The sequence below is a fragment of the Taudactylus pleione genome, unplaced genomic scaffold (genome assembly GCF_031769625.1).
Source record: "Taudactylus pleione unplaced genomic scaffold, aTauple2 ptg000502l, whole genome shotgun sequence".
Lineage (NCBI taxonomy): Eukaryota > Metazoa > Chordata > Amphibia > Anura > Myobatrachidae > Taudactylus > Taudactylus pleione.
In genome coordinates, this window is record NW_028284904.1 from 5873718 (window position 1) to 5894915 (window position 21198).

At 45.2% G+C, this 21198-nt stretch overlaps 1 pseudogene; it reads right to left on the reverse strand.

Annotated features, from left to right (window-relative positions):
* LOC148501810 (ovostatin-like) overlaps positions 1 to 21198 on the reverse strand; it is a 182618-nt pseudogene that overhangs the window by 129154 nt on the left and 32266 nt on the right.

Here is a 21198-nt window from a genome sequence, read left to right on the forward strand (position 1 = left end):
AGCCAGCCCCTATGGACTTTGAAGTAGTGGACAACAGCAGCACTACACTACACTACACTACACAGCCCTAACTCCCACCCTCCCTCTTCACTGTCCACAGCCGAGTGAGAAAATGGCGCTGACGTGGGTACCTTATATAGGATCCAAAACCCGCGAGACTCGGAAGGCGGGATGATGACGTTTTGCCTCGATTTCAGATCCGAGTCAGGCGGGAAAAGTCGAGCCTGATTCGGATCGGACTCGGATCGGGGGGGCTCGGGGGGGTTCGGATTTCAGAAATCCGAACCCGCTCACCCCTAATGAGGACACATCTGTATGCCAGTGTTTTTTGAACACAACAATCATAGACTGCACAATATTGGAATAAATACCATATTCTTTCACAATAAACCACTCCTGGAGAGTATAATCCTTTTCTCTTTCTGCTGAAATCCTGTAGTACCCAGGAACAGCATCGCTGATCAGCTGGAATTCCAAGGAGATCACCCCATGGTCAGATTCTTGATGCAACCACTCCGCTATTTTCGTTCCTGACTGATCCTGCAAGAGAGATTAGTGGGGGGAGGGGGAATCATTCACTGAATGAGCTGTTAAGGGAATTCTGTTGCCTCGGGGGATGGTGTGGAAGACACATCAGAGCAATGATGGTACTGTACATGCATCAAATTCATTATTGGGGGAGGGATGCATGACGCATCACATTTTTTGGAATGCGATGCCTCCCGCCTGTTGGAGGGACCCAGGTCCTGCATCCCGACCCTGTCCCCTCTCTCACCACTACTACTTAGCGCAGGGAGAGAAAGGGCTGACAGCTGCTGCTGCCTCTCTCCCCAGCCCAACACACTCACTGCCATCACGCTGTGTTCTGGCCGGGCTAGGGAGATAGGCTGCTGCAGAAGCTGTCAGGTCGCTTTCGCTCCCGGCGTTATATGCGATTGGTCCCCCACACCCGGACACCTGCACCCCCTGTGTAAGGTGGAGGTGTGGCCACACCCCCCAGGTTGGCCATGCCCCCTCCCTGTACCTGGGCTCGGCAAAGCTGTCAGCAGCCCTGGATGTGGGGGGTGCTGGGAGTTACCATAGGCTTCTATTGGGCAATGCCATCTGAAGACGGTGTTGCCCACTGCATCCAAGCCCAGGAAAAATATTGCATTCTGGGGCTTGATACCTATGAGAAATGCAGTCAGGCCCCCGAAAACTGCATTTTCAGGGGTTTGGACTAATTTCTTGCTTTGCTGCATCCCATCCTGGGTTTACAGATTGAAAGAATTTCTAGAACGTCACAAAAAGCAAACCCAAGAGTTGCAGAAATTTCCAGCAATTGAACACACAGAGGCAGCAAATCAACACACAAATCTAGTGAATGTCCAATGTGACCCTAAACTTAAAATGAGACACTCCTTGTGAGTGGTTGAGAAGTTTAAAGCTTGTTTTAGTGCACTAAACCTGAAAATGTTTATTCTCTGGCTGTAAAGAATTCCAAAGAGATTCACTACAGAAGGATCAATAGTTATGAGGATAATTGGAGTGATGGAATCAACTGAAGGATAGTGCAGTTGTAGCCCAAGGCTGGAGAAGTTTGACAAGGTGGAGACCTGGTGGTCACGTAGCAGCCTCGAGGGCTGGAGACGGAATCGGTATGAAATCGGGTTCGATTCCCGGCAGCGGCAGCCCGACATCAGCAGAGTTCCGAGCAGCGGAAGCCCGACAGCGCTGGAAATCCCTATCATGGATAGGTAAGTATTGTCTAACCTAACCCCCCTAACCCTAACCCTCCTTAGGGGTGCCTATCCTCCCCCCCAAGTGCCTAACCCTAATCCCCTCTCTAAGTGCCTAACCCTAACCACCCCCTTCCCTGCTGCCTAAACCTAAGTCCCCCGGGGGGGTGCCTAACCCTGGGTCCCCCCCAGGGTGCCTAACCCTAACCCTCCCTCCCCCTAGCCTAACCCTAACCCTCCCGGGGGGGTGCCTAACCCTAATTTCCCCCTTGGGATCCCTAAACCTAACCCTTCTCCCCCGCGGCTGTCCGCTCTTGGCGCCCGGCGTCACTACTATCGGGATGCCGGGTGCCGGTCTCGCGGCGTCGAGGAAATGCCGGGCATCTACATTTAGACGCCTGGCATTTCACCCTTGCCGGCATATGACAGTCGGGAAGCCGGCTGCCGGTATTTAGGCAGTCGGCTTCCCGATTGCATAGCCTGGAGACACTTGGCAAGGATGGTGACCTGGTGGTCACATAGCAGCCTTGAGGGTGGAAGATACTTGGCAAGGATATTGACCTAGTGTTCATGTAGCAGCCTTGAGGGCTGGAGATACTTGGCAAGGATGGTGACCGAGTGGTTACATATCAGCCTTGAGGGCTGGAGACATTGGCAAGGATGGTGACCAAGTGGTCACATAGCAGCCTTGAGGGTTGGAGACACTTGTCAAGGGTGGTAACCTGATGGCCACAGAGCAGCCTTGAGGGCTGGAGACACTTGACAAGGATGGTGACTGGGTGGTCATGTAGCAGCCTTGAGGGCTGGAGACACTTGGCAAGGGTGGAGACCCAATGGCCACAGAGCAGCCTTGAGGGCTGAAGACACTTGGCAAGGATGTGGCCTAGTCGCAAAGTTGCAGCCTGGATGGCTGGAGATGTTCTGAGATGCAAAGCAGCGGAGGTAACCTTGATGTTTAACTTAGTCCACTCAGACGCTGCAATATGGATAATGCCACCGGGATGTGGTGCAGCAACTGTGGTGACTGGAGATGCAGAGCAGCGGAGATAGCCGTGATGTTAAGGCTGAGTCCACTCAGATGCTGCACTGCAGTTAATGCTGCCTGGGAAGTGGTGCGTCAATTGTGAGATGATGGGCAGGCCCGCTGAGAGCCGCGGTGGGCCCGGGTAATAGGGGGCTTGGCCTAATCGCGGTAGGCGTGGCCACGCCCCCTTCCCGGGAACAAAACAAAGATATGCAGAGCCGCGCAGCGGCGCTGGGGAGGGGGGCGCTCTGTGCCCCCTCAGCCCTGCTTAAAGCCAGGGGGGGCGCGATCAGTGTGATTGCTCTCCCCACAGGCATAGGAGACTGCTGTGGCTGCTGCTCAGCAGCAATGAGCAGTCTCCACTGCAGCTCAGCACACGCTGTGTGCTGGGCTGCTGTGAGGAAGGGGGAGCGGCGCTGGACCCGGGCCCCCGCCAGGCCCCTCAGGAAGCCCGGGCCCGGTAATCTGTACCCAGTCCCCCCCCTCTCGGTGCCCCTGATGATGGGTCCACAATACAGCTGAGGTAGTCGCAGTATAAGGCTGGGGTCCCTCAGATGATGTAATGTGGACTGTGCCACCAGAATATGATACAACGCTGGGAAGCTGGTGGCACTCTACAGTAGATATAGCCACGATGTTATGGTAGAACCTCAGATGCTGCAGTGCAGACTGGGCTGCTGGGATGTTATTCGGCACAAGACACAACAGACTCGGGACTGGAGATGCTGAAAGATCACAACTCTATGGAACCGGAAACACGTATAAGATGCTATCACCGGCATCTGAGCAACGCAACAGCAGGAAAGAAAAAGGAGGAGGCACCAATCCAGTCCTGGCAGAGATGACATAAAGCTGAATGGGAGGACTTCATGAGTTGACAGAGCGCTGTGTCCATCTTCCAGTAACAGGCCTAAGAGATCTGCCAGGAGCATCATTGTCCAACACGATGCAGCGGCGGCTTGTGACATTTGCAATGTTCATTCACCCTAAATAGTATGGCAGTTTAATCACATCGAGATAATAACTGTGAATGTGCGCCGACCCCGTGTTTTGGTTTTGGATCTGTTATCTCCTTCAAGGTTTTGGAACTGGATTTGCTTTTACAAACCCACCTTTGCGTGTTTTGGTTTAGGTTCTGTATTTTTTCTAAAAAATCGTAAAAACGGCTTAGATCACATAATGTGGGTCTGTTTCTGTTCCTACAGTATTATTAACCTCAATAACATTTATTTCCAGTAATTTCCAGTCAATTTTGACCACTTGACAGCTCACAATATTGATTTCATCCAGTTTAGGCCAAAAGGTTGCATCGAGCTAGCTGGCTGACTAAGCGACTGCAGTGGACGGCACTACCGTGGCAGTTCAGCTTCCAACATGGCAGAGAGTGGCACTGCAGTGATAGACAGGATGGCATTTTAATAAACTCTAAAATTAAAAATGTTAGGCAGCAATGCCCGAAACAGCACATAATGCAAAGAAAAGAGGTGCAAGATGGAATTGTCCTTGGGCCCTTCCACCCACCCTTATGTTGTATATATTAAACAGGACATGCACAAACCAATCGCTTCAGCGACAGGCAGTGGTGGGCTGGGCTGGGGGCAGGGTGCCATGTGCCCCCCGGGCCGCGGGCAGTCTGTGTCTCTGTGACACAGACTGCACTGTGTGTGTAGTGCTGACTGGATGGACTTCGGTCAGCACTACACAGTGACAAACACACAGCCGCCGCCACCGGCAGCTGTGTGTTTGTTTTGATCAGCAGCCAATGAGAGTCTGTCAGACTCTCACCGACTGCTGCTGTGCCCACTGCAGGAGCCACTCCATCTTCTGGCTCCTGCAGTGGGTAATGGGAGAGACGTCATGACATCTCTCCCATAATGCAGAGTGCGCCGGCCTGGGAGGACAGAAGGAGGAGCGGATGGCGGCGGCGGGAGCGGGGATTCAGGTAAGTGTTTTTTTTTCTATTACGTGTGACTACTGGGGGGGGAGACCACTAGTGGGGGCACTACAAGGGGAGACCACTACTGGGGGCACAACAAGAGAGGGGGGACTACTACTGGGGGCATTACAAGGGGGGGAATACTACTGGGGGCACTACAAGGGGGGGACTACTACTAGGGGCACTACAAGTGAGGGGACTACTACTGGGGGCACTTCAAGGGAGGGGACTACTACTAGGGGCCACTACAAGGGGGGACTACAAGGGGGGGAATACTACTGGGGGCACTACAAGGGGGGACTACTACTAGGGGCACTACAAGTGAGGGGACTACTACTGGGGGCACTTCAAGGGAGGGGACTACTACTGGGGGCACTACAAGGAGGGACTACTACTGGGGGCACTACAAGGGGGGGCTGCTACTGGGGGCACTACAAGGGGAGGGGACTACTACTAGGGGCACTGCATAGGGGGGAGGAGACTACTACTAGGGGCACTGCATAGGGGGGAGGGGACTACCACTGGGGGCACTGCATCGGGGGACCATTGCTGGGGGCTCTATATAAAGGGCAATACTGGGGGTACTGCATAGGGGGAGACTACAACCGGGTCCACTATTTAAGGGGCACTGCATAAGCGTTACAACTATTGGGGGCACTGCATGGGGGGTGGACTGCTACTGGGGGCCTATATAAGGGGCACTGCATAGGGGGTACCACTACTGGGGGCATTATATAAGGGGCTTACTACTGGGGGCACTATATAAGGGGCTTACTATTGGGGGCACAAAAGGCACTGCAAATGGGGGACCACTACTGGGGGCACTGTATAAGGGGCTTACTACTGGGGGCACTAGGGGTACTGCACAGGGGGACTACTACTGGGGGCATTGTGTAGGGGGGATCACTACTGGGGGCACTACTGGAGGCCTGCATAAGGGGATCCTCTCCTGGGGCACAGGGCACATGGGCACCACTACAGGGGGCTGCCCCTAATCTTTATTTTTACTTTACATTAATCCCATATGGACCTGCCTCCTCCCTGGAACACTTGAGGGGGCGGCACTGTAGCATGCTACTCCTCTGCCAGGGCTGCCTGCATGCATTTGCCCCCCAGGCTAAAAGTTGCCAGTCAGCCCCTGGCAACAGGGACTGCCAATTGTGGCTGCAGTGATTGGTTTGTTTGGTCTCACACAAAACAAGCTACCAACAGGCAGCTGATGTTGCTGGCAATAATCTCTCCATGCACAAACTGGCTTTACAGAGGCAAGATGTTGCAACCATCATCATCCGATTCCTCACCCTAATCAGTGTGTACATTATCTTCACAGAATATTAAATCGTCCCCACTGGAATCCACCATTACAGCGTCAGTTACCTGTGTAATTTTTTTATGGCGGTAAAGGTCTTTCTTGTGGAATTTGTAGTTCATTTTGATGAACATCATCTCTTCCACATTTTGAGGAAGTAACCTCCTATGCAGATCACTGACAAGGTCCCTGGCTGTGCTGAAAACTCTTTTGGAGTACACACTGGAGGGTAGACTGCTCAAGTAAAGCAAAGCCAGTTTGTGCAAGGCCCTCCAAATTGCCTTTTATTCCTGCCAGTAGTCAAACGGACTGTCTGACATGCCTATTTGGACACAATCATTAAAAGAGTCCTCAACCATTCTTTGAATGGTGACCGTATCAGATAAAGTCATGGTAGAGGTCTCATTAATTGTATTCAATTCTTTTAGACCCGACCAGATGTCAAAACTTGGTTGTGTTGATTGCATCACCGGTGGGTCTTTTTTTGGGAAAGTTTAGTGTTTTCTTGGCAGCTGCACTTGCTGGAGAAACTGAAGGAGGAGCCATTGCTGTATCACATGTTGCTTGAGCTGAGAATTTGCTTACCAACAGTTCTTTGTATCTATTCAGATCTGTGTCCATTGGGAAGAAAGACATGATGCATGACTTTAACCTAGGATCCAGTACGGTCGCCAAAATGTATTGATCCGATTGGAAGAGCCTGACAACCCTTGGATCCTGGCTAAGCGAATAAAGGACTTGATCTACAAGTTTGACATACTGAGCGGAATAGCTTTGTTTCAGCTCCTCCTTCAGTTTCTCAAGCTGCTTTTCTAACAGTCTAATTAGGGGAATTACCTGACTCAAGCTGGCAGTGTCTGAACTCACTTCACAGGTGACTATTTCAAAGGATTTCAGTGCTTTGCATAACATGGATAGTATTTTCCACTGAGCTTGAGTGAGGTAAATTCCCCCTCCTCTTCCTATGTCATAATTCATTGTGTAGCTTTAGATAGCTTTTGCTGTTCCTTCATCTGCTGAAGCATATAAAGCATGAAGTTCCACCTTGTAACTACCTCTTGCTTTAGCTGGTGACAGGGTTAATTCATCATTTCTGGCTGCAATATTTTACATGCACCTGTTAAATGGCAAAAATGTCTAAAAATTTTGCGGGACACAGAGAGCATCTCCTGCATGGCTCTGTCATAAAAATAAATTGCACCACCAAGTTGATTGTGTGTGCAAAACATGGGACATGTTGGAGATCACCCTCCTGTAATGCTCTCACAATATTGAGGGTGTTGTCAGAAATCACAAATCCCAAGGAGAGTCCAAGTGGGGTGAGCCATTTTGCAATAACTTTCTTGAGTTTTTCTAAGAGGTTGTCAGCGGTATGCCTTTTAGTGAAAGCGGTGATACACAGAGTAGCCTGCCTCTATATTAGCTGCTGTTCCTCAGATACTGTTGGTAGCACTGAAAGCAATACATTCACCCAGTGGGCTGTTGCATTCATGTAATCTTGGCGTTTTGCCCTGTTCCAGTTGTACACATATCTGTGATTATGTTGACAGTAGGTACAACAGTAGTTTGGAGGACACTAATTACATTTTTTTTAACGTCCCTGTATAGGCTGGAAATTGATATTCTAGTGAAGTGAAATCTAGTTGGGATTTAGTAGCGGAGACACAGGACCTCAATTAACTGTCTAAAATCCATTGCACTAATGGCAGATATTGGGCGCACATCTAATACCAGCATAGATGTTATGGTGTCAGTGATCCACTGTGCAACTGGGTGACTGCTGTCATACTTGCTTCCCCTTGCAAAGGATTGTTTAACAGTCAATTGTTTTTTTGAACTACTACTAATAGTCTTCCTGGACCCCTTCTCGAATGAAGATCCACTCCCAGCAGCAGCAGCAGCAGCAGCAGCCTCAAGGATTCTTTTGAAGAACCCAGGATAGGGGAGGACTGAGTTAGCCTTATCAAATTGGTTGCAGGACTAGTTTTGACCATGATTGAAGATATTGTTGATGAAGGTGTTGGTGGTGAAGATGCCAGGTGCTTGGATCTAGCAGAGAGAAGGGAGCTAGATGATGTTGCACTATTTTTTGTTACTATTTTATCCATTTCTGAAACTTGTAAACACTTTTGATGGATGCACTGTAGATGATGTAACAAGTAGGAGGTTCCTAGATGATTAAGGTCCCTACCTCTACTTACTTTGGCATGACAATGGGTACAGATGGCTTGACACTTGTTAAGTAAAAAAACATCAACAATGTATCCAACTAGTTTGGAAACATTAATAACACAATGCAGCGCTAGTTACACTGGCTTGACAATTGTTATCCGGATTTGGATAGAAATGATTCCACACATAAGAAGTGGATTTTTTTTGTTTTATGCCCAGGCATGACAATTGGTTTTTCCTTTTCATGGGCAACAACTGTTTTCACTGGGGCCTGATTTATACAAACATTATCCTCATCATCAAGTTCCTTATTAGCGTCAGCTACACAAATATCCTCCTCATCCTGGTGCACTTCCACAGAAGCATTCTCAAATTTTATATCAGCATGTTGACTTGTGCTGCTCATCCCCAAATTTGCAGAGGATGCACAAGTGGTGAAAGGAGGCTGCTCTTTGAGTACAATTTTGGAAAGGTCAGGCTCACACATGGCACCTGTCGACACACTTCAACTCTCCTCAGGGATTTGGGACTTTTCTGAGTGCACAGTTGGTTGCTGTAACTTAACGATATCATTTTTTTTTAAACATCTACAGGGAGGAGGGCTTACAACATAACACAAAAGGCAGAGCCACCAGTCAGTGGTTCCACTTAATTATAGGGGGAACACTTTAAGTATTGTGACACTGTAAGTGGAAATGCAGTGTAATATTCATAAAAAATATTGTGACACTAAGGGGTAAATTTACTAAAGTGAGAGTTTTTAGAAGCAAGTTTTAGAAGTGATGTTGCCCAAAGAAACCAATTAGATTCTAGCTATTATCTTCTAGATGGTGCTAGTTAAATGTTAAATACTGTAGAATGATTGGTTGCTATGGGCAACATCACTTCTAAAACTCATTTGTAAAAACTCTCACTTTAGTAAATTTACCCCTTAGTGTCACAATATTTTTTATGACCATTACACTGCATTTCCACTTACATTGTCACAATACATGTTAAATATTACACTGCATTTCCACTTACAGTGGCACAATACATGTATGAATATTACACTGTGTTACCATTTACAGTGTCACAATACGTGTTGAATATTACACTGCATTTCCACTCTGTAATGGGAGTGCAAAAAATGGTTGCTGAAAGCCATGTTGTGTGCAGTGATTTTATGAATGTATCAGGCATCAGATAATGGTCAGGCATTAGATAATGGTCAGACATTAGAAGGTGGTCAGACATTGCTTAAGGTGTTTTTGACAGAGAGAACCTAAGAAGGGACAAAGGGCTAGATTCAGACCCGGTCGCTATATGCATTCACATGCAGCCGTCAGCTGCCAAAGTATGCAAATCCTGCGATTGCACAGCAAGACATTAGCACACCCACTATGTCTTGGCATGTGATCGTGGTATGTTTTTAGATGCCCACCAGCATGTCATTAGATGCCCACTTCCCTTAGTAACACATTATTTCCAGGAAGTGTATGCAACAACCCATACGCAGCACTTGTGGTTGACCATACCCTACCGTGAGTGCTGCAGTGTGTAATACAGCCATGTGACGTGTACTATGACACTGTCTTAATTATGCACACCCTTGAAATGCCATGTTAATGCCCAGGCGCGCCTGTGTTTGCACCACCACACCTCCATTTCCATCGACCTCCCCCTGTCACAACCCACAAATGGCACATTGTGTCACTCAAACTTGCGGGCTGTCTGTGTACTCGCTACGATCGCTTCCAGATCGCAGAGACTGGTTTGCACATTGTGTCTTATATGAATGCACAGATTGTGAAAACCAGCCAGTAGGGTGCTAACCAAGCTTAGCGACTGGGTCTGAATCAGGCCGAAAGATCACTGTTACCAGACATACTTAATCCTGAATCAACATGGTCTTACCTTAAGTTAATCTAGATCCACACTATAAAAATAGTTAAGATTTCCAACATTCATAATTGAGGCAACACTGCCCCCTACTGTTTATTGATGTTTATGTATATTTCCAAATATGACCTTTATACCTGTTCAAATGCTTATGTAGGAGTTTTTTCTCCTATATAAGCTGTAATTTATCAGTATAGAATCAGCCTATGCTTGATGTACAAGATTCCAGCTCCAAGGTGTTGGAGGGGCTCCTGGGAATTAAACCATTGATGTTCTGAGTAGAGCAAGCAATTTAAGTGTTTATTATAATTTACTTTCTCTTTTACTTGTAATAAATGTCTTTTTAACTGATAAATGTTTGTGTGGCTTGATTAACATCTTTGTATTTAAGAATCTTATCTCATTCCAATGAGAACATTAATGGTGTCAGAAGTGGGATACAAAAGGGTAATAGCTGTAAATCTGCTTAGGATGTGTAGCTGGTGGTTAGGGTTGTTGAAACCCATTGTGAATTTTCTTCATGGTTGAGCAGTTTGGATACTGTTGTCCTGAAAAGAATGTTCCTCTGTCTCATTCTAATGAGGGAGGTGTGATCTGATCAGTCACAGAGTTTATGTGCATGTTGTATGTTTATGGTCTTTGTGTTACTGAAACAAACAAGGAAAAATGCATTTTAAATTTAATAAATATTTAATATTGTAAAACAGAAATTGGAAACTCAGCTGTCTGGTTTTCAGAGAAATATGAACAAACATTATGTTGAGACAGAACAATGAAATGTTGATGTCTAAAGGGATGCCCTTCGTTGATGCTGTAAAGGGGGGAGGGAGTGTAGAATTTAGGCAGAAAAATGCAGCTGTGATAAGAACACCTCTCTCAGGGGTAAATTTATCAACATTCGTGTTGGTCCCGATTTGCATTTTCGGGTGATAATATCACTTGTTTGCAAATCGGGAATTTACTATCATTAAAGTCAGGTGATTTATTCATTTTTTTTCAGCTTGAAATTGGGCGGTTTAATGCCACAAATTTGGCAGTTTTGAACAATAGATATGATATCACCATCAGTTAAATTCAGAAGTACCTTTCACTTATTTAATACAAATCGGGAATTTATCATTATTTGTTTTGCTAAAGTCACCCATTTTACACTGAAATAATGGACTCAATGTAAGTTTTCAATGTACCACCTCCTGAGCTGTGAGTTGTCATTCAACATACACATATCAGTGTGATTTTTTGTATGTTTCTGAATGGAACGTGTGTTATAAGGGTTAATTTAAAAAACAATAACGTGTAGTCCCCACCCAAAAGGCTAGCCAGCCCCGGACTTGCCAGTCTGTCCTGGTACTTAAAATTATGGGAACAAAATGTTCATCAGGCTTTAGGGCCAGTCCTGGTTTTAATTATAGGGGGAAAAAAATTGTGTAGGGGTCCCCCTATAATTAAATCAGCACCAGACCCTTTCTAGCGGGGGGCTGATGCCACAGCCAGGGGAATCCTTTCACTGGGCCTCACAGCCACAACATCAGTCCTGACCGCTAGTCAGCCCAGGCCAGGGATCCCTTGCCTAGGCTGATAGCCCGGGGCTATCCCGGCCACCCTAGGGCGGTGGGTGGCGGGCTGATAGTGTATGTAGTGTGTAAAAAAATAGATTTAACAACATTGTCTTTACAGTGGAACTACAGGTCCAAGCAAGCCTCCCCCGTGCCAAAGGGATGGCATGCTGGCACCTGTAGTTCCACTGTAAATTACAATAGTTTAGAACTGTATGCCACATTATTAGCCCCGTACCCACTGCTCCAGGGGTGCAGGGAAGAGCCCCGGGCTTCAGCCTAAGCCTTGGGTTTTGGGGGAGAGGAGGAACCATTTCTTGGGGGTGTCCCCACCTCCCCTGAGATCCCCAGCTTGGCTGACTGGCATTGGGTGCTAATGCTATGGCCATGGAGACCCGGTGATAGGGTCACCTGGCTGTGGCATTACATCCTGGTCAGTTTGGGTCCAGTGCTGGTTTTAAATATAGGGGGACCCTTATGCATTTGTTTTCACCTATATTTAAAACCAGGACAGGCCCTGCAACCAGGTGCTGGTTCCTAAGTTATCCAGAATTTTCCCGTAGCAAAAGAGATTTCTCTCCTGAGTTTGACATTAGTAAGTTTACAAGTGGAGAAAAATGCCCAAACTCTCCAGAGAATGCTAACTCGACCAAACTCGAATCTTAGTAATATACTCCTATCAGTCAATGGTTTTAAATCGGCTGAAAGATGCACAGTCACCAACAGCAATTACCAGAGCTGACATGTCAATTGCTGAGGAGTTCAAAGCAGAGGAATGGATTGTGCATAACAGAGGGATGCAAAATCAGACTTTGATACATGGACGATGATACAAGAAAGGATACGCATGAAACACCAAGGCTCGTACGTTGTACCAGTTATATCACAGCTGACTGCTGGGCTTGTCAAGTTTAAACCATTGTTGTCAACAATAACAGGACTGGATTACAGTGCTGCTTGCACCATTAACGAATTGTTATGGACTCCTTCTGTAGCGATGCAGCCATCTTTTCAGACTGTCAGACAGACAAGTGAAGAAAAGGAACTACCCCTACTGCAAATAGGTGGGAGACCAGTTCAGGTGGCAGAGTCATACTGTATGCCAAATTAAAAGAAGACCAGCGGCAACTTGTGTGGTTCACAGATGGATCAGTCACGATGACAATGCAAGGACACTGCTGGACAGTACAGCATTCCAGCCAGTAACACAAGAACTGTTGTATGAGAGCAGTGAAGTTGGATCAAACCAATATGCAGAACTGCGAGCTGTGCTGATAGAAACACAAAGTCCTATAGTTCTCTGCACAGACAGCTGGGCCATGTTGCATGGCTTAACCACTTGGATGCCGACATTGTGGCAGAACAACTGGCAAGTCCACGGCACAGTAATCTGGAGTGGCACTGCCCTGTGCAAATGTAGGCCTGTGTCCGTGGGCCATGTCAATGCCCACACTGGACTAGATGACAATGAAGTTGCGGATGTATTGGTTCAAGGCAGAAGAGTGGCGCTTATGCCTGAAGAGCAAGGAGAACTGTACAAGCTGGGAGACTGGCCTCATGCGCAGTGTGGCCACAGAGGAGCAGAAGGCCTGTGTGCCTGAGCCCAGAGAAAAACAATTCCTGTGAAACAGTTGATGGCAAGAAACATCATAGAGAAATGGAAGAGGTCAGCTGGTGGATTACAAGGAAAACCTAACCAAAGACATGGGCTCTATATACAGAGGAGAACTAGCAGGACAGGTGTGGCAGATAGCTATTATTGGCCCTGTGCCCACTGTACATGGTGGGTCAAATTCTGCGGCACTGCGGCGGACACCTACTCTTTGGTGCTTGTCGCTCACCCTCTGTACATGCTAATACACATGCCCATAGCCTGAATGGTGTACAATTCATCGCAGACATAGCGCTATGCAAAGTCCTGTGAGCTACTGTATGAAGCAGCTGATGTTACATTCCAACAAGCCTTATTCCAAACCATGGGCAGAGACAATGCAGAACACTGTCATGTTTGACTAAGACAAAGATCTTTGAGACATTTGAGAAACTGTAAAAAACAAACACAGCACAGAGTATACTGGATGGCCATTTGCATTTCTTACTATCCACACTGCCAGTGTGAATGAGTTCATGTTTTGTTTAGAGAATTGAGAAGGTTGAAGTTATATAGATTAGATATTACAGTATAGTAGTTGATTAAAGAAAATGTTTATTTTGTTTGTTTAGTAAGAATTAACAAGGGTTAAGGTGCAGATTTTGCAGTTACACTGAAACATTTAAGTAGAAAATTAAATTTATAGAACCGATGTATTATGTTGTATTAGAAATTGAGACTCACCCTGTTTCTTCCCTCTTTCTGGATGTATTATCAATATTATAAAGGAAAGAGGAAAGGAATCTGTATATGGTGCAAAAATTTTAAAATATAACCTTTATTCTATTACTTAAAATCATACAAAAGCAAAGCAAAGTATTTGGTTAAAAGTATAGAGAAATATATATGTATAGTATGAAAAAAGTTATTAAAATAAAAGAATATATATGTGTGTCTTGTTCTAATATCTCTCAATAAAGAGTTAAATCAATACTCTAATATTGATGTCTGGTCTTATTGTTATTTAAATAATATATGCATGATCGCACCAGGATATAGGATATTAAACTGCTATTCCCATACCAAAAATATGGCAGAATAACTCCAACTAGTTAGAGAGTGTTGTCCATTATCAGAACAGCCGTGTATCCCATATACTCATATGTTATATTAAAACAGTTCTTCACTGTCTATATCAGATACAATTCTAACTTAATTGAAAAGGATACAGTTGCAGCTATTACATTCCAGACTTTATCAAAATCATGCAACTCTTTGCTCAAATAAATACTCAATGATAATATATCAGGTATTCAATAAATATAATTGTGATGTATATATAGAATAGTGATTTATGCAATAATCCTCAGTATCAGTAATAACATATCAGGCATAAATGGGCAGGATATACTATATAAGATTGCAAATCATGCAATCTTATGAAAATACGATAGTAATTTATACAGTGATCTTGAATTACAGCATATCCTGTATTTACTATAAGGGATTGTAGTTCATATAATCCTATAGGAATCCAGTACTGCAACACTAGTGTATTTGTTGATGGTTAAATTGTATGGGGATAGCTTGTATTGTAGCTAGGAATTACCACCAGGTAATTGGTAAAGTATAAAACTCGTGTCTTTCACTTTATTCAAATAGGTATAGAGAGTAATGAATGATCTCCTAATGAATAAGTGTAAACTGAGATATTGAGGTATTCAATTTAAATCAGTGACTATCGTAACACTACTTCAATAGGACCCCATGGACAGAGCACAGCACAGCCTGCCTAGATAGGACAACACAGCCCAGCAACAGCAAACCCCTTGATGGGCAACACAGCACACCCCTGCACATCACTGTATTGGACAACACAGCCCTCCCTCAACGGAGCTTAGCACGGGCACCAACACACAGCCTGGACTCAGCAAGCAAATCATCACTATGGGGAGGGACTTATATACAACCCAAAACCCGTGAGAATCAAGACATTTTGCCTCCTTTTGTGATCCGAGTCAGGCGGGAAAATCCGAGCCGGACTCGGATCCCGGCCCGGATCGTGAAGTTTGTGTCGGTCCTGTTCTCTAAGAACTGGACCCGCTCATCTCTAATCATAACTGTCTGCACAACTTCTAGCTGGATGCAGATACAAGACTCACATTTTCATCAGCGATCTGATTACACCTTACACTGGAGACCACTTTGTAGTCACAGTTTTTAAACTTCAGAGATCAATCAATAATTACACAAGAGTTGGTCTTACAAGAAGGTGGCACAGGGTACGCTACAGACTAATAAAATACAATCGGCCTATTTATCAGACTAGAAATTGTGGTCAAACTGGCCCTTTTCTTAGTGCTTCTATTTCACTAAGCAATTACATATGGTCCTCTGAATGCGTTGTACTGTATGTAAGTAACAATTAGGAGACCATCACATGAAATTGTATAGAACATTGCATGGAAGCATAGTAGCTTCAGAATGCCATGGAATCTAAAATGGAGTTGGACACAGTGTAGATAGGAGAAAGGAAAAGATTTTTTCAACCCTGCGCCTCAATAGATTGACAGCAGCTGGTTATCCTTGAAAGGAGTACAACACCAACGCTTTAATAATACATGTATCAAATCTATAAGGGAAACCAGTGCTGTAGTTATATTTGATCAGTGTATAACATAGCAGTTCAATAAACAGTATGCAGTCGGGAAGCCAGCGGACCTAATCCCGACAGCCGGCTTCCCGACTGCTTAATCCCAGCGAGGGTTAAATGACAGGCATCTAAATCTAGACGCCTGTCATTTTACCGATGCCGGGAGACCGACGCCCGGTATCCCGATCGAAGGGACGCCGGGTGCCGAGTGCGGATAGGGGGTTGGGGGCAGGTTAGGTTTAGGGTTCCAGGGGTGTACTTAGGGATAGGCACCCCCCTGGGAGGTTAGGGTTAGGCTAGGGGGAGGGAGGGTTAGGCACCCCCAGGGGGGGAATTTAGGGCTAGGCACCCCCCCTGGGGACTTAGGTTTAGGCGGCGGGGAAGGGGGGGTAGGTTTAGGCACCCCTAAGGGAGGGTTAGGGTTAGGGGGTAGGGTTAGGTTAGACAATACTTACCTTGGATGATCGAGATTTCCTCCTCTGCCGGGATGCCGCTGTCGGCATTCCAACCTCCGGGCATGGGTCCGGTGGTAAATCATACCGATTCTCAATAAACAACACTACACTGTACAAATGTGAATTCCTTACTTTTCTGTGCTTTAGGAAAATTGGGCTGACACTTACATATATTTTCTCACCCGCGTGCCTAGAAAGATTTCTTTAACTCGTCTGCTTGAATAATAATTCACTCATTATGGGTTCAAATAACACTTATGTGCATGCTCGCATTCTAACAAAGGTTTCTTTAGGTTCTTAATCGACCTGGTAATTATCTATTATGCGTACCACAGAAAACTTACAATCTATTTCTCACCCATGTGCACATAAAGGTTTATTTTTTCTTGCTTCACATGTGTAAATCAGTGCAGATTTTAAGCCTTATAATATACGAGAAAACCAAATTCCTTTTCAAGGAATTTATTCACATATATAAAAAATAAACAATAAACAAAAATAAGTCCATAAAAACAAACTCGAGTCTCCTTGATGGTTAAAAAGAGAAACAAATACCAGAGTCATGTTGGTTCGGCTGTGCAAGATCCCCGCGCCTCATATAACGGATGACTAGTTGTTTAGAGCACAAGCTGGTCTCACAGGCAAAACATCCAGTGTGTTCCTTGTAGCTTCAGCGCGTTTCGGAGAGTGTTGTGCACTAAAAACTATTGATGTGTCAGTTTTCCTGAAAACCGAACACACCTGAACTTTGGGGTTCTGAGTAGTAGAGTCCAGTCTCTGATCACTTTGGGGTTCCAAGTAGAAGAGTCCAGTCTCTGATCACTTTGGGGTTTTGAGTAGAATAGTCCAGTCTCTGATCACTTTGGGGTTCTGAGTAGAAGAGTCCAGTCTCTAATTACTTTGTGGTTCTGAGTAGAAGAGTCCAGTCTCTGATCACTTTGGGTTCTGAGTAGAAGAGTCCAGTCTCTGATCACTTTGGGGTTCTGAGTAGAAGAGTCCAGTCTCTGATCACTTTGGGTTCTGAGTAGAACGGAGTTCCGGCTCGGGTTTGCTGTAAGTTTGGATTTAAGATTTAAAACCAAATCTCGGTTTTGGATTGTATGTAAACAGGTCCAAATTACATGATTTTAGCTGTGTTCAGCAATTTTAAAGAAATCCAAGATCAAATCCAAATCTGAACCAGAAACCCTTTAGGGTAGTTTTGCCAAAACCAAAACTATAACATTTGAGGGTGGTTTTGCCAAAACAAAACCAAAACACGGGGATCTGCGTGCATCTCTAATAGAAACCCTTTGCCTGATGTACATCCCTGTATCTGATTATGCAAGGACTGAGACTCTCACTTTATATGTCTTTAGATGCAACCATTGGAACTAGCACCTTCCCATGCTGGGTGCAGGTTCTCTGTCTCTGTCTGAATGTGGCCCTCAATGTAAGTGATCAAGCTTCTGAGTTCGTAACCAGTACAGCGAGATGCCCGTGACACTTCCATAACACGTACATCTGTGCGACCGGAATAGCCGCCTCCCAGTCACTGCCCAGCACAATTCTAATACATTTCTGAGATTGTGCGTCTCAATTGCTACTGCGACTTTGTACATACACACAGTACTGTTTAAAAGCATCGACCATTTGTGTAAAATATCTGCATTTAATTCGACTCAGAGTCAGGTGCCATAAGTGTGACTAAAGTGTTGATCTTCTTACCTGCAGGTAGATGGCTGGGAACTGAAAAAAGAAAGATCAAATATTAGTTTTCAAATTCGGTCTCTCAGGTCACCCTGCCGTTTTTTGACCTAAGCTGCAAAAGTCTGATTATGGGGGGAAATCAATTACAGGCGAAAGTGATACATTTTCATGGGTGTTAAAACTCATTGCGCCACGGAATCCAGAGCAATTCATAATTGCTCTGGCGCAGTAACAGCTCATGGGAAATCAGCTGTCCCCACGAGCGGCTTCGGAGCAGTGACAAGAGTGCGCATGTGCGACCTACAGATCATGCATGCGCACAAGAGCCCCGACGTCTGGCGGAAGGAGCTGGGCAGGGGCAGAGGGATCTGAAAGGATGTGAAGATGGCAAATACTACCGCACTCAAGCTCCAAAAATATTGCCCCCGGACCTACCCACCCCCGCCAAGCACTGCCCCCGCAGTGCCGACCTGGCTGCCTCCTGGCGGAGGAGGCAGCCAAAAGGTCAAAACTATGACTTAAATTAGGGGTGCATAAAAATGCCTGTAAGTATATATGTGTATCTTTTTAAGCAAAAAACCTTCAAAAAACAACTCTAACACACACCTGTCCCATTCATACAGCACCACCATATACATGTCCCACATCAATTAGCCCATTTTCCACATTTTCTCCCCAAAAATGAGATGTCATTATTGGCCAAATTAAGATAATTCAAAAATTCTAAATGGCCAATTAATCATTAGGTAGGGTGTCCCAGTGGTTCTGAACCAAGTCCTGACATATTTTTACTTAAAATAGGGATTTTCCCCATGTATTTACCTGCCTAGAGGGTGGTGAAAAAAATTTGCTTTAAATCTAAAGGAGAATTTTCACGAGTTAACTTCACCTGCAATTGAATAGGGCGATAACCAAAAGTGAAAAGTTTTCACACGAAAGCGTGTTATTGCACCTACAGTAATTGCCTTCCACCCTATGTATACCCAAGTCACTGTTCTGTTGCTATTATACTGTACAGTATCAGGCTCAGCCAGCAGGTGGGCAATAAAGGTTACTGTACTCCCAACATTTGTCTTGTTCAGGTACCTCCCTTTGGACCCCAATTATGAAAATATTTTCAGAATGTTTTTCTAACATGCAAAAGGGAATCGGTATGAAATATCGCTGGCCGCATGGCCGGCAGTTCGATTCCCGGCAGCGGCAGCCCGACAGCTCAACAGATCCCGGCAGCGGAAGCCCCACAGCGCTGGAAATCCTGATCGTCCCCAGCTAAGTACTAACTATCCTAACCAAACCCCCTAACCCTAACCCTCCTTAGGGGTGCCTAACCCTAATCCCCCCTGCAAGTGCCTAACCCTAACCCCCCCTTCACTGCTGCCTAAACCCTAAGTCCCCCCCGAGGGGTGCCTAACCCTAACCCTCCCCCTACCCTAACCCTCCCGGGGGGGGTGCCTAACCCTAAGTCCCCCGGGAGCCCTAAACCCAACCCTCCCCCCCGCGACTGTCCGCTCGCAATGCCCGGGATCTCTTCGATCGGGATGCCGGGTGCCTGTCTCCCGGCATCAGGAAAATGACAGGCTAGATATAGACGCCTGTCATTTATCCCACGCCGGGATAAAGCAGTCGGGAAGCCGGCTGTCGGGATTACGTCAGTTGGTTTCCCGATTGCATCCCATGCAAAAGGACTGTTGCTGCATGCATGTGGGAAGGTTGATATTTATCTCCAGAACATGACATAAAATCCAATTTTTCAGCTATACATAACCTATTTAATAATTAATGAGGTGTCTGTTTCTAAACCCTGTCTCCAAAACCCCTCAAGTTTCCAGATCCAACCATGTGTAATAACTGTAGATTTTTCAAAAAAAGCAAAGTACATATATAAAGTCAATGGAGGAAGTTGTCAACATAGAATTTCACTTCTAAGCTACAAGTAGTCCTACAGTATATATAGAGTACACTTTCATATTAACATTCTGCTAATACCAGCCTTTGGCCCCTGAGTTTTTCCTCCATTGAAAATTAAAAATGACCAATCAAATCTCCTCATTTTCTTTTCTGTCAAGTGAGGAGAGTAATAAAAGGTATGCGTTAGTAAAAGTGCCGATTTTTCATAATTTTTTTTTTCAACAGAGGATATGTAAAATAGCAAATTAGGGAGACCATGAAATTGGACTGTCTTCTTCTTTAATCTCTTCACTACTAAGGATGAGTGGGACTCGGCCTCAGAACTTCATGGGGTCAAGGAAATAGAGAAGAGCAGTGAAGTGTGCTCTCCTCTAACCTGGCTCCCACAGACTCAGGGTACCCTTTTTTGAGTCACCACTGCACTACCTGTATCTGTCTACTGCTTACTGGATAGACATCCCCATGGGGCATCACTGCCCTGGTCCTGTCATGCCTTTACGCTGCCCCCGAGTAAGGACAGCCAACAACCATGTATGGTTAGTATCCACTGATGGTCTGACATTGATGTATGCTCACCATTGGTGAACGTCAGCTGTGGCAGTCCGATTACTGAAAGCCTCCAGAACATGTTGATGCAATAAAATTTACATGTAGACTCTTTAACCACTACTTTGGACTTAAAGACTTCTACAGGTTGGCAAAATAAATGGAGAAGGTTATTTTATTCCCAAATCAGTCACTCACCTTCTCATTTACTGCCTTTAGCTGAGGGCTTAGACAGATCACACGGAACAGTACTGCAACAGAGAGTGTATATTGGTCATTTTCTGATGGATACATACAGTACACACAATTTTATTTATGTATTTATTTTAAAGAACAGAATATAGCACTGAGTGCCATTCATTTTGCTATACTTACATGAGTAGGAGGAGCTAAGGCTTTACATCATAGGTAAATGCTGGAGCATGCTATTTTTCCAAAAACCTCTATGTGAATATCTTAGAAACCTTTCTCCTACTGTATTTATAAAGTTCCGACTTATTACACTGAGGGGCTCAATACGTATTACATATATATATATATATATATATATATATATATATGTTTTTTTTGTCATCTCACGGGTATGTGATTTCCAGTTCCATCCTGCAGACTACAACTCCCAATGTACATTCACCGTATTGTCGTTACCCCTAAATAATCGCAAGACGCTATTTAGCATTAGCTGTCGCACAATAAATAATTTCTTTCCAGCCCAACTGTGTTTCCAAAGCACAAAAAGTTCTTATTGCAACAAAAAGTA